The sequence below is a fragment of the Pogonomyrmex barbatus genome, unplaced genomic scaffold (assembly GCF_055798465.1).
Source record: "Pogonomyrmex barbatus isolate J1 unplaced genomic scaffold, ASM5579846v1 scaffold13, whole genome shotgun sequence".
NCBI lineage: Eukaryota > Metazoa > Arthropoda > Insecta > Hymenoptera > Formicidae > Pogonomyrmex > Pogonomyrmex barbatus.
The window spans coordinates 953,234-967,585 of NW_028297109.1; positions in this window are offsets into that span (position 1 = coordinate 953,234).

Genomic DNA, 14,352 nt, shown 5'->3' on the forward strand with positions numbered 1-14,352 from the left:
GTGCGAGTAACTTATGAAAGATATCTATTAGATTCGGAAAAAATTAACGGAGACCGACTGGATTTGAACTCGGGATCCCTCGTCTACCAATCCGACTAAGTGTCGGATTGGTAGACGAGGGATCCCGAGTTCAAATCCAGTTGGTCTCCGTTAATTTTTTCCGAATCTAATAGACCACTCTGAATCTCTTTCATGACCGCTTACGGTCGTCTAATTCTTACACTTATAAGGTAAATATTATAAAAGAAAAAAATTTAAATGAGTTAAATATAATATTAATTGTGAAGTAAAATCAAAAGATGAAACCGCCAACGAGCCAAGAAAGCGTGAAAGCAGTAGACGGAGTCATCCTGGAGGAGTATCCGGAAACTTACAAGCCACTTCTGCTGGGAACATGCGTAAAAGCTATAAACTCTGCCAGTGTCATCTACAGAGAAGATGATTCCTTTTCGAAGGATATGCGAAGACTGCTTTCATGCAGAAGTACAAGACTTTAATCGTGTTCGAGTAGCAATAACAAACTGGCACACATTACGTAAAGTAGTGCCACAAAATTATGAATTAAAAAGAAAATGTTTTATTTGTCATAAACTTTTAATGGAATATAATATAGCTTCAGATTGTCGCGAGTGTATTAAAGAGTTTATTAATAATGAAAAATATTATTGATTAGATGAGATAGATATATTACAAGACGAAGAAAATTAAATTTAAGATACTAAATAATATTTTATAATATTTTTTACATTTTATATTTTATATGTTATATTTTAAAATTTCAGTATTTTAGAATTTATTTTCTAATATATTGTATATGTTGTATTCTATCATATTACATTCTTAAATTTTTTTTTATATTTTGTTATGTTTCGTTATTTATGTTTAATAAAATATATTTCATTGACCTACGTAAAATTACAAGTTTGTAATTTTTAATACGTGTCCGATAAAATGATCTTACCGTTTTAAAGATATATATTTCATACTGTCAACCTATGTGGAATATTTTCGCATGTGATATCTAATTTCGGAGTGTATCAAATGATATATAAAGTAGATAAAAAATTAATAATATCAAACATAAAATTAAGAACAAAACTTCGATTATAGATTGTGAATCATTAGCGTACGCAATAGATAATATTGTACACTATGCATTACATGACCAATAAATGTATATTATAATAAATATTACTCGGTTTATTCTCCATTCTTCCTTTCAATTCAGCGGTTTCAGGTTGCGCTGGGATAACGAGTCGCGTGCCGACGCATCTTGTCGCGAATAATAATATCACTCATAATAATAAATTTAAATTACTAACTAATATTTAAAAACAATCTCCTTTAAAAAAATAATTAATTTTAAATAAATAATTAATTTTAAATAAAATAATTAATTTAAAAAATTAAAATTACAAAAAAATATCAAGACAAAACGAGATACCTTGGCGGAAAGAGGGAGAACTTAAGAAAAGAGGATGGAAGAGAGAAGAGGAAGGAAGAGAGAAGAAAAAATGGTAAGAGAGAGAACATGATGACAGCGGCGGCGGCGGCGGCGGCGGCGGCGGACCCCGCATCGGTGACGTCACCCCTCGCTTCGCGGACCCCGCGTCATATTCCACCTCCTCGCCCCGCGGACCCTGCGCCTAATGACGCACTTCCCCCCTCCCTTGACCCGCGGATCCCGCATCCATAGCTTATGGAGTGTTCCGCGTCGCGGAATCCCTCTGCCCCTCTACTTCCCTCGGAGCTCCCGAATTAGAACCGGTCTTATATAGCTACTGGCAATAATGGATGATAACGAAAAAAATGCGCTCATGTTTATGCGTGATGGTCTGCTCCTACGTCTTTTATGCTCTATAGTGAGCGTATTTAGTAATTTATGTGTTCCAATTAAACTCTATAACAGTGTCTCTCTGTGTCACACTAAACTCTCCTTGTTGAAAAGCACGATAGTGTCTCGGGTGTCAAGTCAATCGAGAACATTACCATGTGACTTTATGCAAGTCGGCGAGATGCGAGCATTCGAAATTATCGGCTCTCAATAACAGCTAAACCGATCAAATTCTAAGTAGGCTTGATCGATAATTTGAGTTCGGCTTACATAATAAAAGTATTTTTATTTTCCTGCTATGTGCCCTACGAGCGGAGATATTGCTACGCAAAGTTCGATTTGGAAATTTTTACTTTAAGAAACATCATTATCCTTTGTACGGCTGCAATGTCTGTCGCGAGATGTCACTATTTCTTATCGACCCAGCAGATCATCAGACTGTCAGGAAATCAATCATCATGTTCGCTGAGTCCTGCAGTGACTCTGACTCGGCCTTTTATCCGCAGGGTCGATAAGTCTAATAATGTAATAAATACGCGTGCATTAGTGTCGGTTCACAATAGGTGATTTAAGCTTTAAGAAATAAGAAATTGACTAATTATAATTATAATCAAATATGAAAAGAATAATCGACTATGATTGGTTAATTTCTTACAATTTAAAGATTAAATACTTATTGTGGACCGACACTTATGATCCGATTTATGATGTCTTTGGAATGTCTTAAAGACGTCTTATTTTTCAATAAATGACATTTTTAGACGTTTTTCAAACGTTTTTCATACGTCTTTCAGACGTCTTATTTGGAGTCTTTTGGACTATTCTATAATGACATAAAAATTAATTATACGAAAAGTATTGACAAGAGGAAGAATACGAGGCAGAATTACTTAATAAATTGATACATCATTAATATAATAGTTACACAACTTTGATTTATCTATTGTAATCAGAAATCAATTTTGTTATTAGAAATGTTGTGTAGATATTAAATCATTGATTGTTTATTCTCACGTCGGCTGAAAAAGACGTTACACATTATTTATCTGAATATTGCGATAAATATTACCATAGCCTCAATTGTCTAGTGGATAAGATGCTTGCCCGGAAAGCGGGCGATCCAGGTTCGATCCTTGGCTGAGGTGATATTTTTCGCAATATATATTTTTGATGGGGGGGGATAATAAAATGGATTTTAATCGATATCAATAATATTGATCATCAAATTATTATAGAGCCACTACGTTGAAAGTCTGCTAAAAAAGTGGCACATAGCTTTGATAATATAAAAATTATTTGAATTTATTTTCATATTATAAAGACATTAGCAACCAAGATCCTGCTTGCCGACTAAATGCCATGTCTCGCGTTGTAGTGTATGTTTGTTAAATTATTGACATATCGATTTATCAAGTAATTCCAGCTTCTGTCTCGTATTCTTCTTCTTGTCAATACGTTTTCGAATAATTTCATCTTAATTGCGTTCTTGTATATTATAATAATATAAAATATTGGAGTATTAGATAAACTGATTGCCAATATTTTTATATATTACATTATATTGAAATTGGTCATGTCATTTATTCCAATCAATAAATATGTAGTTGCTTCTCGATAAATGTCACAGTCGGTAATATAAATAATTATGTTTGGAACTGTCATTTAAAATTTTTAGAGGTTATATTGATGACAGATAGGTTATAGAACATATGTCTTAGAAAAGATGTCTTTAAGACATCAAAAAGACGTCTTTCTGATATAGTCTTAAAAAACGAAATTTTTACATAAAACATCTTCAAAACATCTTTAAACATCTTTAAACATTTTTTAAACATTTTTTGCAAAGATCTTTAAGACACCTTATGTTCCAATTTTATATTTTGTGTTGCCTAGGAATTCACAAAAGTGATTAATATCATATTTTATCTCTTATCTCTCATTCGTGTAGTCCAAACTGTCGTAATTTATATTTCCTATAAATGATATGTAAGTTGCTATTGGATTTATGAATGTCATATATACACAGAAATTAGAACACATAAAAATGTGCTATATACGGAAAATAATAAGTTAATAAAATCATTTTATTAATTTTCATATGGTTCTTATATTTTACCCTAATAGCACTCGTCTATTCTAAGAACATCCCATGGGATATTATACAAGTATATTCGAGATATCCTCCGAACATTCGAAATACGTACTGCGATATATTGTAGAATATATTTAAATCGTTACTACCGCTCACTAACTTAATCTCTAGTATATACTGGAGAATATCCCGCAGTATGGCCATAGGATGAAAATGGTTTAAAAACAATATATCATGTAGGGCATGCATAAGGGTACACAGCCATATAGATCGTGAAAATCTATAATATACATGACACCTTACGGAAAAAAATGAAAAAAAATGAGAGAAAATAATGAAACATTTTTTTATCTTATATCATTGCATGTTTTTAAAACGGTCATCCAACCTACTTGGGATCCTGCTCGATGCTGCTTAACTTCTATAATGGGATGAAACCTGCAACTGAAATAATGATATAGTGAACAAGGAAGTTTGACATAAAATATGATAAATCCGGTTAATAAATGTTATTATATCGTCATATAAATAATCTTAATTTTAAAATCTCGATTGCATATGTAATTCTTGTGGATAATTTAATTACATATATAGATGCGTGAATTTATATTGTGTTTAATGAGAATTATTTTTATTATGAAAATTGTTTATAAATTGTTGAATATATTTTGTTTATTTGTTTATGAATTTGTCAATAATTGTATTAAATATGGAAAATATGGAATTAAATATGGAAAATTTTTCTTATTTATACATTACAGTTAATTAAGAAAGATAATAATTAACAATGTTATTTAATTATTTATTCTTTAAAAATGATGATTAAATAACATCAATATCAAGAGACACGAATAATGTCTCGATGCCAAATTCACGCGCAGCGAAGTCGCGTAGAATGACGGCGAGACACCCGTGACATGAACTTGGCGTTGAGATACTACCCGTGTTTCTTGATTACGCGAGACTCCGAGATGAACTCGGCTTACATTTTCATATTTCAGCAATGGCTAAATCGAATGAGCTCTAACTTAATCAATAGCGAAGCATCAAATTATATAATAAAAGTATTTATAGTTTTTCTCTATGTGCCTTATGAATAGAGATATTGCAACGCAAAGTCAAAATATTCAAATTTTAAGAAACGTCTATTAGGCCTATTCTCTAACTTCTTAACAACAGTTTCACTAGCTAGTGATGTCGTTACGCAGCTTTTTTCCCATATATTATACTTGCGTAATGACAACGTAACGCTACAATACTGTCGTTAAGAAGTTAGAAAATAGGCCTACACGCCGTCAGATATCTCTCTAACTTTTTCTCTCTCACTATCTGTCCTTTTCTCTCTCAGTAACCCAATGTAACTTTCCTAATTTTGACACTAGGAGATAGCATTCCTATTCTTGAGGCCAAGTTCACTCGGAGCGAAGTTGTGTAGAAGTCGGCAGCGAGATGATGTTGTAGCCAGATCTACAACCAATAATAAAATAATAACCAATAATAAAAGTAGTCCGCATGTCAACAAAATTAGGTCGCATGAATCTCGAAAAGTTTTTCGAAAGATGACACAAATGTGTGACCGCCGAAATTGCGACTAGTCTTTCGAAAAACCGCAGAAATGCATCACGCGAGAACATTGCGAAAAAGCCTATCAGCAAATTCCTAAATTTGATGATCAAACCGAGCGTAATATTGATTAATCAATATCACGCAACCGATCGACGCAATCGATCAGAATGCTGATGCTCGGGCATCGATCAGACTATAACCGGTTACACAAGGCGGAATCGAGAGAGTCAAGAGTCAAGAGTCAAGAGTCAAGAGTCAAAAGTCAAAAGTAAAGAATAACGTGTCGTTCGGTATCGTTATTATAATTATCGCGCAAGATATTACACGAGCACAGCGAAGTTCACGCGAGCCGTACTATCAGTGTCTCAGGTGACATATTCGGTCGACGGCCGCCAGAGTAACGTGATACGCGCCCGCCGATGTTTAACCGTGTGTGAAAGAAATAAAATAAGCAATACTAAATCCAAGAAATTGTGCAATTGTTAAATAAACCAAGTAACATAAAGAAAGTGTGTTAGTGATTTCAAGAAGATTTCCTTCCATTCTTTTGATCCTGCTCGGAGTCCCAACTCCTTAGGCTTAACGAACCCGACTATCTCTAATATTATCGTTGTAGCCCATCCGGGGTACAACATTTTGGTGGCAGCGGTGGGATTGTCAAAACCATCCCCAAGAACAACAACTTGAGAGGATCATCGTTAATCAAGCCAGCAGAATCAAACGAGTAAGCCCCGACGCATTGTATTACGGGCAGAAGAAGAAAAAATTTTTTCTTCTTGAAGAAACAAGATAAGACCTGCAGTAATACAATACATTACAAGCAGGCAGAAGAATCAAATTCTCAATATAAAGAAAATACAAGACCTGTAGAAAACAGGCGGACGGAAAAGGCCCCGTCAAAAAATAAGCCGCCCACGAAATTGTGTCAAGTGTACAGTGCAATATTAGTAGAGTGCCGACCTACGACAACGAGTGTCCAGTGGCAGCTGAGCCACGACCAGAGAATCCACGAGCACCGAGAGCCAACCAGCGCTGACCGTGTACAACGATACCAGACAGCAAGGACGCTTCACCGACACGCACTACTACACGCAGCTAACTGACACGCCAGCACAAGCAGCGACTATGCGAGCGTATACGATTTATCTACTAATGTAAGTCCGAAAAATTATATTTTAAAAAGGCGAATGTCCGCAGCGAAGGACAGCGTAGCAAATGCGACTTGGCCAAAATCGCGGTCAATAAATAATCCTATAAAATTTCCGCATACTATCTCCGCGTTAAATACCGCGAGAAACGCATTAAAAGAAATACGCGATAACGTGCGCCGCGTACTACAATACGAAAGTGACGAAGACGTCCATGTAATAACCGAACGCGAATTTCCGTACGACGAAAAAGATTACAGCTTGCTCGAACCGAACGACACCGACTCTCACATTAACACACACGTACAAGCGCGAAAACACATACACACGAATTTACGAGACGGAAGCATATTTAATTCTTTTAATATATACCAATCTTTAATAAACGAAATGACTCACTCACCTGTCGAACAACAGAATGAAATCGACAACGAAATTTTACAACTACGACATTCGGTCGAGAGACATGGACCACAAGAAAGTCGAACGAACCGCCGCGTCACAATCGACACACCGCCCGATAACAGTCTCCTTTGAGAATTAATGGATGAAATACGCGATCTCCGTGTGCAAGTCAACGGATTAAGCCGGCAAACACAATTGCCTATGGGCGAACAAACGAGAATATCTCAGGATTTTCTGCCGCACCCGTTAGATCTAACTTATGGACGTTCGTATCGAGATATACGAAACCAGCCGGGAAATGCACTGGCATTCCTCACACTGAAAGACGCGCGTAACATGATCCCAGAGATCGACGGCACGTCACGAGGACGCGTGTACGAATTTCTAAACGCAAGTATGCGATAAAAAATATACATCCCGCTGATGAACATTCTCTATTAGAAGTCATTCTTTGCACTAAATTCAAAGGCAAGGCCATGATGGATTTCCGTACGCGAGATATAATAAACTTCGAACAATTAAAACGAGAAAAGGAATATTTGAGCAAACGAAGCACCGCACATTTACAACTCGAATTCAACTCGCTCAAACAAAAACCAAACAAGAAAGGCATTTCGATAACTGACGAAATGTAGCCAGGGAGCTCATCGCAAAAAAAAAAAAAAAAGAATGAAATACTAAAAGGATCACACCGATATAATAAATAAAACAGAAAAAATTAAATTAAAAGTTATACAAGACGCAACAGACCTGACGGAATTAACAAAAAAATTAAATAACATGAAAAACGAAATAAACATAACGAGATATCCCCTTTTTCACAAAAACACTTTGTATATCCTGTATCAATTAGCAGCTCATTACTAATAATCATTGTTATCGCAACAATAATAATTGTCATGAGAAAGAAAAAACAAAATGAAATAATAACTCACGCAATGTAGATCGCGCCGTTAGAATAAGCGAAAGTATTCGATTCTAAGTAAACGATTATACCAAAAAATGTATATCGGAAAAAACAAAAAATTATGTAAAAAGCGAAAACTTCGTACCTCCGTTTTCTTTTACTAACAGGGGGGGGATGTTGTAGCCAGATCTACAACCAATAATAAAATAATAACCAATAATAAAAGTAGTCCGCATGGCAACAAAATTAGGTCGCATGAATCTCGAAAAGTCTTTCAAAAGATGACACAAATGTGTGACCGCCGAAATTGCGACCAGTCTTTCGAAAGACTTTTCGAGATTCATGCGACCTAATTTTGTTGCCATGCGGACTACTTTTATTATTGGTTATTATTTTATTATTGGTTGTAGATCTGGCTACAACAATACCCATGAGGCGCTAATGAACGTCTCTATATGACAGCGATAATTTTTTTTATTTGATATGTCTTTGACAGATGTCCTTCATATGAAGTTGTATGTATTGATTAATAAAATTGATTAATAAAATATAAAATATAACGCGTGTTACATATAATAAGAAGGGAGGGTGTGCGTCACGGCGGGGCCCGACCACGAACCAGTCGTGAAAACTCGTAATTATTTTGCGAAAAAATACCACCTCAGCCAGGAATCGAACCTGGATCTCCTGCTTACCGGGCAGGCATCTTATCCTTTCGACTACCGAGGCATGTGATGATATTTATCGCAAATAACGTGTTTAGAATAACACGTCAACAATACAATGATACATATATATATATATATATATATATTACAATATACATATATACATGTATTCTTTCGAATCTCCACCACCGGTACTCCAGAGAGATGATAGTCCTATTCTCTCGATGGATGCAGGTCGGACTGCAGCGGCGACACCCTCCAACGCCATTGGCAAATATACAAATAATCCTCCTGGAGCATGACAGGAGAGATTGCATCAAGCATATAATAGTAAGTAATACTATAATATAATACATCAAAGAAATAGTCAAATCGATCCACCAAAATAAGTAATTTTACATTAAATTTTAAGAAAATGTTGATTAAAATTTATGTCAAAATGTATCCAATTATATAAATATTCACTTAAATATATTAATGGTATTATTATCTACAATCATGATTTATAATATATATATATATATATATATATATATATATATATATATATATTGTAAGAATTAGACGACCGTAAGCGGTCATGAAAGAGATTCGGAATATAAACAGCTAACAGAGAGGAGCCGTCGTGGTCGTGCAGACTAAGTGTCGGATTGGTAGACGAGGGATCCCGAGTTCAAATCCAGTCGGTCTCCGTTAATTTTTTCCGAATCTAATAGATATCTTTCAATCTCAGAAGTGGGATTCAGCCTATGTTACCTCAGAGAAGATTCAGCCTATGTTACCTGACAAGTCGATCGTTCAAAAGTGAACGGAAAAAGTCGGGGGTAGTACTCCAAAATCGTGTCGGTCGTTCAAGAGAAATGAACGGAAAAAAGTCGCGGAGTAGTACTCCAAAGGAGTCGTGTCGGTCGTTCAAGAAGTGATCGAGGTCGGGAGCAGAAGCTCCAAGTTTCGGATAAAAGTTCGATAGAGGAAGACTCGGTACATTTGGGACGAATGTAATACCAGAATGGCCGAATTGTAAGAATTAGACGACTGTAAGGTCATGAAAGAGATTCGGAATATAAACAGCTAACAGAGAGGAGCCGTCGTGGTCGTGCAGACTAAGTGTCGGATTGGTAGACGAGGGATCCCGAGTTCAAATCCAGTCGGTCTCCGTTAATTTTTTCCGAATCTAATAGATATCTTTCAATCTATATATATATATATATATATATTATTAGGTGTACAAAAAAATTCTGAGCTTTTTTTTGTAAAATTCAATCTTTATTCAAAAACAAACAAAAAAATATTAATCAGCGAAATATTCCCCGTTTGCATCAACGACCTTTTGCCATCTTTCGTAGCTTGCGAATTCCTTAACGATAGAAGCTCATCGGCTTCGAAGCGATAAAGTCATCAATGCATTTTCGTATCTCTTCAAATCTCACGAAATGTGTATCGGTCAAATGATGCTGCAGCGACCGAAATAGGTAGTAATCGGAAGGCGCCATGTCTGGGCTATATGCCGCGTGCGGGAGAAGTTCCCAGCCTAACGCAAAGATATGGTCCTGAGTCGCTTTCGCAACATGTGGTCGAGCATTGTCCTGAAGCAAGATCACTTTACGACGTCCTTGGCCAGTAAATGGCCTCTTTTCTTCTAATGCATCTAATGCATGTATGTAAACGTACGGAAATGATTTGCTGCATAACGTCAAGCTGTTCTGCAAGCTCCTTTTCAGTTTGCGCAGAGTTATATCCAGCAATGCTTGCAATTCGTCCGTTTCAATCTTTTGAGGGCGTCCAGCACGCGGTTCATTTTCTGAAGACTGAAATCTCCTTGGTGAAATTTTTGATACCATCTTTTACATGTAGTATGACTTACAGCGTTCTCATATGCAGCACAAATCATTGCAGTGGCTTCAGCAGCATTTTTCTTTAGATGAAACGCGAAGTGGATGGAAAATCGAATATGCTCTTTTGTTATTGCCATCGTGAACACTACTGATTTTTGAAGTTATGTGCATCAAACGCCAAACCGTATGGCATTTTAGAAGGCCAAGTATCAACGCTTTAAAACCGCAAAAGGGCGGGAAGATATATAAAATTTAAATTGTTATTTCGGTTGTATGAAATCTAAAGCTCAGGACTTTTTTGTACACCTAATATAATGATATTAATTCGTTATTCCACTTAGTAAAGTATGTAATGTGAAAATAAATTTTTAAAAATTAATATAAGCATCGGACCGTTAACGATCCGAGTTTGCATGATGAACGATGTTACACTCGTACATCGTCGTTTTGAATCTTCGAACGTACACATTATGATGATCGAATCGACGCTACGCCGTATATTTAATCTCGCCGAATGTATTAATGTAACGTTCAATCAAGACAGACTCATCGATATGATCGATGAAAAGTATACGCGATTCTCCAACATTGCGTCTATTATAACAAATCCCGAGGAGATGTGATACGCGATAGCGATATTTTCGATAGGCATTAACTCGTCGATTGCGAACTATTAGCTTTAGTTTTTAGTATGTATGAAAAAAAGACGATGTAACAAAAATGTGAACAAAAATGTTTTCACGCTTAAAAATATGATTTCAATCAAAACAAACCTATTTCCTATCTTAAAATAAAATAATATTCCGGTTAGGATATTATTTATTGGTATAACATCAATAAAAAAAGAGTAATATCTCTTTTTTTCTTACTGAATTCATTTCATTTTTTATAGTTTCCCATTTTCCACGTCGCTGCCAAAATTTATTGCTTTCTACGTGAGAATTTGACTTGAGACTTGAGAATTGAACTTGGCCAAATAGAAATGAGCACGTTTCAGTATTTGTTAAAAAAAACAAGAAAAAAATTAAGAGAGGAGAAGTGTCCATTTATCGATTAATACATTATTTTCATTGAATGGCATTGATTTTTCGAGATTGTTCGAAATTAACATTGCGACACGTACATTTGTTTGCAGCCAGAGTATCGGCTTTTTTTTCTTTCTTTTCCTACGTCAATTTCTACAAAAAATAGTTTTTCTAGCAGCTCTTCCTAGACAAAAAAGACCCTCCCCCTCCCCCCTCTCAAAAATACATTCTAAAGGACCATTAACAAAACATTCCCTTCTCCTCGTGCCTATCAGTTACCCCCTTTCCTTTATTCCCGCGTCTCCGAGTTCCGCACACCCACACCCCGCTCGGAGCCCCTGGGTTAGAACCGGCCTAGTATACCTACTGGCCGTATTGCAGAAATCTGATGACAGTCAGAAACGGTTCGCAGGTCTTGCATCCGTAATACGCCTTTCGAAATTTCAGATACATGTCATACAGCACGGCAAACTTTTTACACTCGAAATCTAGATTCATATCGTCGTAGGGATAGAACTCGGAATTCAAATAGAGTTTTACATTAGTCAACTTGCAATCGAATTTAGAAACGTCTTCCAATAGTTTTTTCCTTCCGATCTGTAGCGCGAAGATCACGTATCGCGGTTTTTCCAATTGCGTCCAAATCGCCGCTTTTATCGCCCACGAATGCTTGGTCGTACTTTGTAACAGCTTTGGAAATTCGTATAAATCCCACGAATGAAAGTCTATGCTTAGATATCGTCCGCTGTCCAACTTTCGCAGAAGCGACAATTTGTTGATGTCATTCAGTATCATGTGCGGCATTCGCCACTGTATTCTCAACAGCGTGATCTTTGGTCTCTGATTCAGATGCGCCACGACGCAATTGTTATTGTTGCGAGCGCGTATCAGAATGAGTTCGTGTCGCGCGTTTATCACTATGCGCTTGTAATCCTCGCAGAAACCGAGAAATATGTTGAGAGACGCAAAAGTTGAAATCGTCCAACGCTATAGGCGGTATCTCCCATCTGGTGTTCTGTAAAGCTCTATCTTTCTCGTAGCTGATACGTAATTTTTCATCAAGATCGTTCTGACGTTTCTGCTCTTATCGATCTCCACGTCATTTGATCCACTCGTATCGAATCTCGTCGAACATAATGCGACGCAATTGTTGACTAGCTTCGTTCTCGTACCTTCCTTCGCCATACCTTCTTTCGCGCTCTCTCTCGTCGCGAACTTTTTCTCGATGTACATCCCGCACGTGGCGTACAGCCCAGACATGGCGCCTTCCGATTACTACCTATTCGCTGCAGCATCATTTGGCTGATACACATTTCGTGAGATTTGAAGAGATACGAAAATGCATTGATGACTTTATCGCTTCGAAGCCGGTGAGCTTTTCAAGGAATTCGTAAGCTATCCGAAAGATGGCAAAAGATCGTTGATGCAAACGGGGAATATTTCGCTGATTAATATTTTTTTGTTTGTTTTTGAATAAAGATTGAATTTTACAAAAAAAAGCTCAAAACTTTTTTGTACATCTAATATATATATATATATATATATAATATATATATATATATTTAATATATATTATTTTATTTAATATATATTTTTATTATATTTAATATATATAATTATATTTTTTTTAATATTACATATGCCAGCCATTTTCAATTGGAGCTTGAAAACATACTGCAACTGCCATTTTATAATCTTGAAACAATTAGAAAGCACACGAAACTAAAACGGAACGATAGCCGCAGTACACTTCCATTACGTCATAGCATGATCACTCGGAGAAAAGGAATGCATTCTAAAGGTCTCTAGTTGCAGCAGTAGCCGCAACAGGAAGTACGTCAAAATCAATGACGTCATAGAATTCAAGGCAGTACTTTCGTAGTTCTTTCTAGAGATACTATAATCAGAGATTGGCCACGAAAAAGCAACTTTTGGTCCGCCATCTTTTAACTATTCTCTTATTTTCAAATTAACTACATTAATCACTTAATTAATCACATTAACTACATTAATCTTAAATTGTAATATTATAATTTAAAAACATAAGCGTTTTAAAGGTAATAAAATATGTATATTTATAAAACTTTAGTTTACATAATTATATTACTTATTTATTAATATATCCTTTAATTTTAACAATTTTAAATTTATTTATTTTTTTTTGCTATTTATCTTTTTCAACACAAGAGCAAAAATTAATATAATACTATTATACTACTGTTACACTATAATATTTTTAATTTTTTGATTCACAATTGTCAAAATGATCCTCTGTGAAATCAATACAATAAGAACTATTCACAAAGTTAGCGCAGCGAGAGAACCCATTGCGGAAAAACGTCAACAATAAAGTTTGAGGAAATTTCGAGAGATGCAAATATCGATGTCATGCCTTTTTTTAGAAAGGATTATTATACATATTTATTATTATTATAAATAAACTTTATTACAATATAAAATAAAATTTAAGTAAAAAAATGAACATCCATCCATTTTTTATATTAATTTATCACAATTAATTAATTTATAACTATATTTTGCAATTTTAGTATTTCTAATTTAATAATATTTTAGTATTTCTTATTTAATAATATATTATCACGCTTTCCACGTGTTTAATACACATGCACAATACACTTAAATCAATGCACATGCAAAGTAAAAAATATCTCTATTGGTTGAGATGAAGTGAATTGATGAGTGAGAATGAGCTGGTGTATATTTCTTTCACTCTACTAAAACACGTTATTGGTTAGAATGAGATGGTGTGTATTTTTTCTTTCTCGTAGGATTTAGCCAAAACATGGCGGATCAGAGTCTCTGATTGGCGAATCAGAGGGTTAATCATGTAACTTTTCCCCTAGGGCGGAAA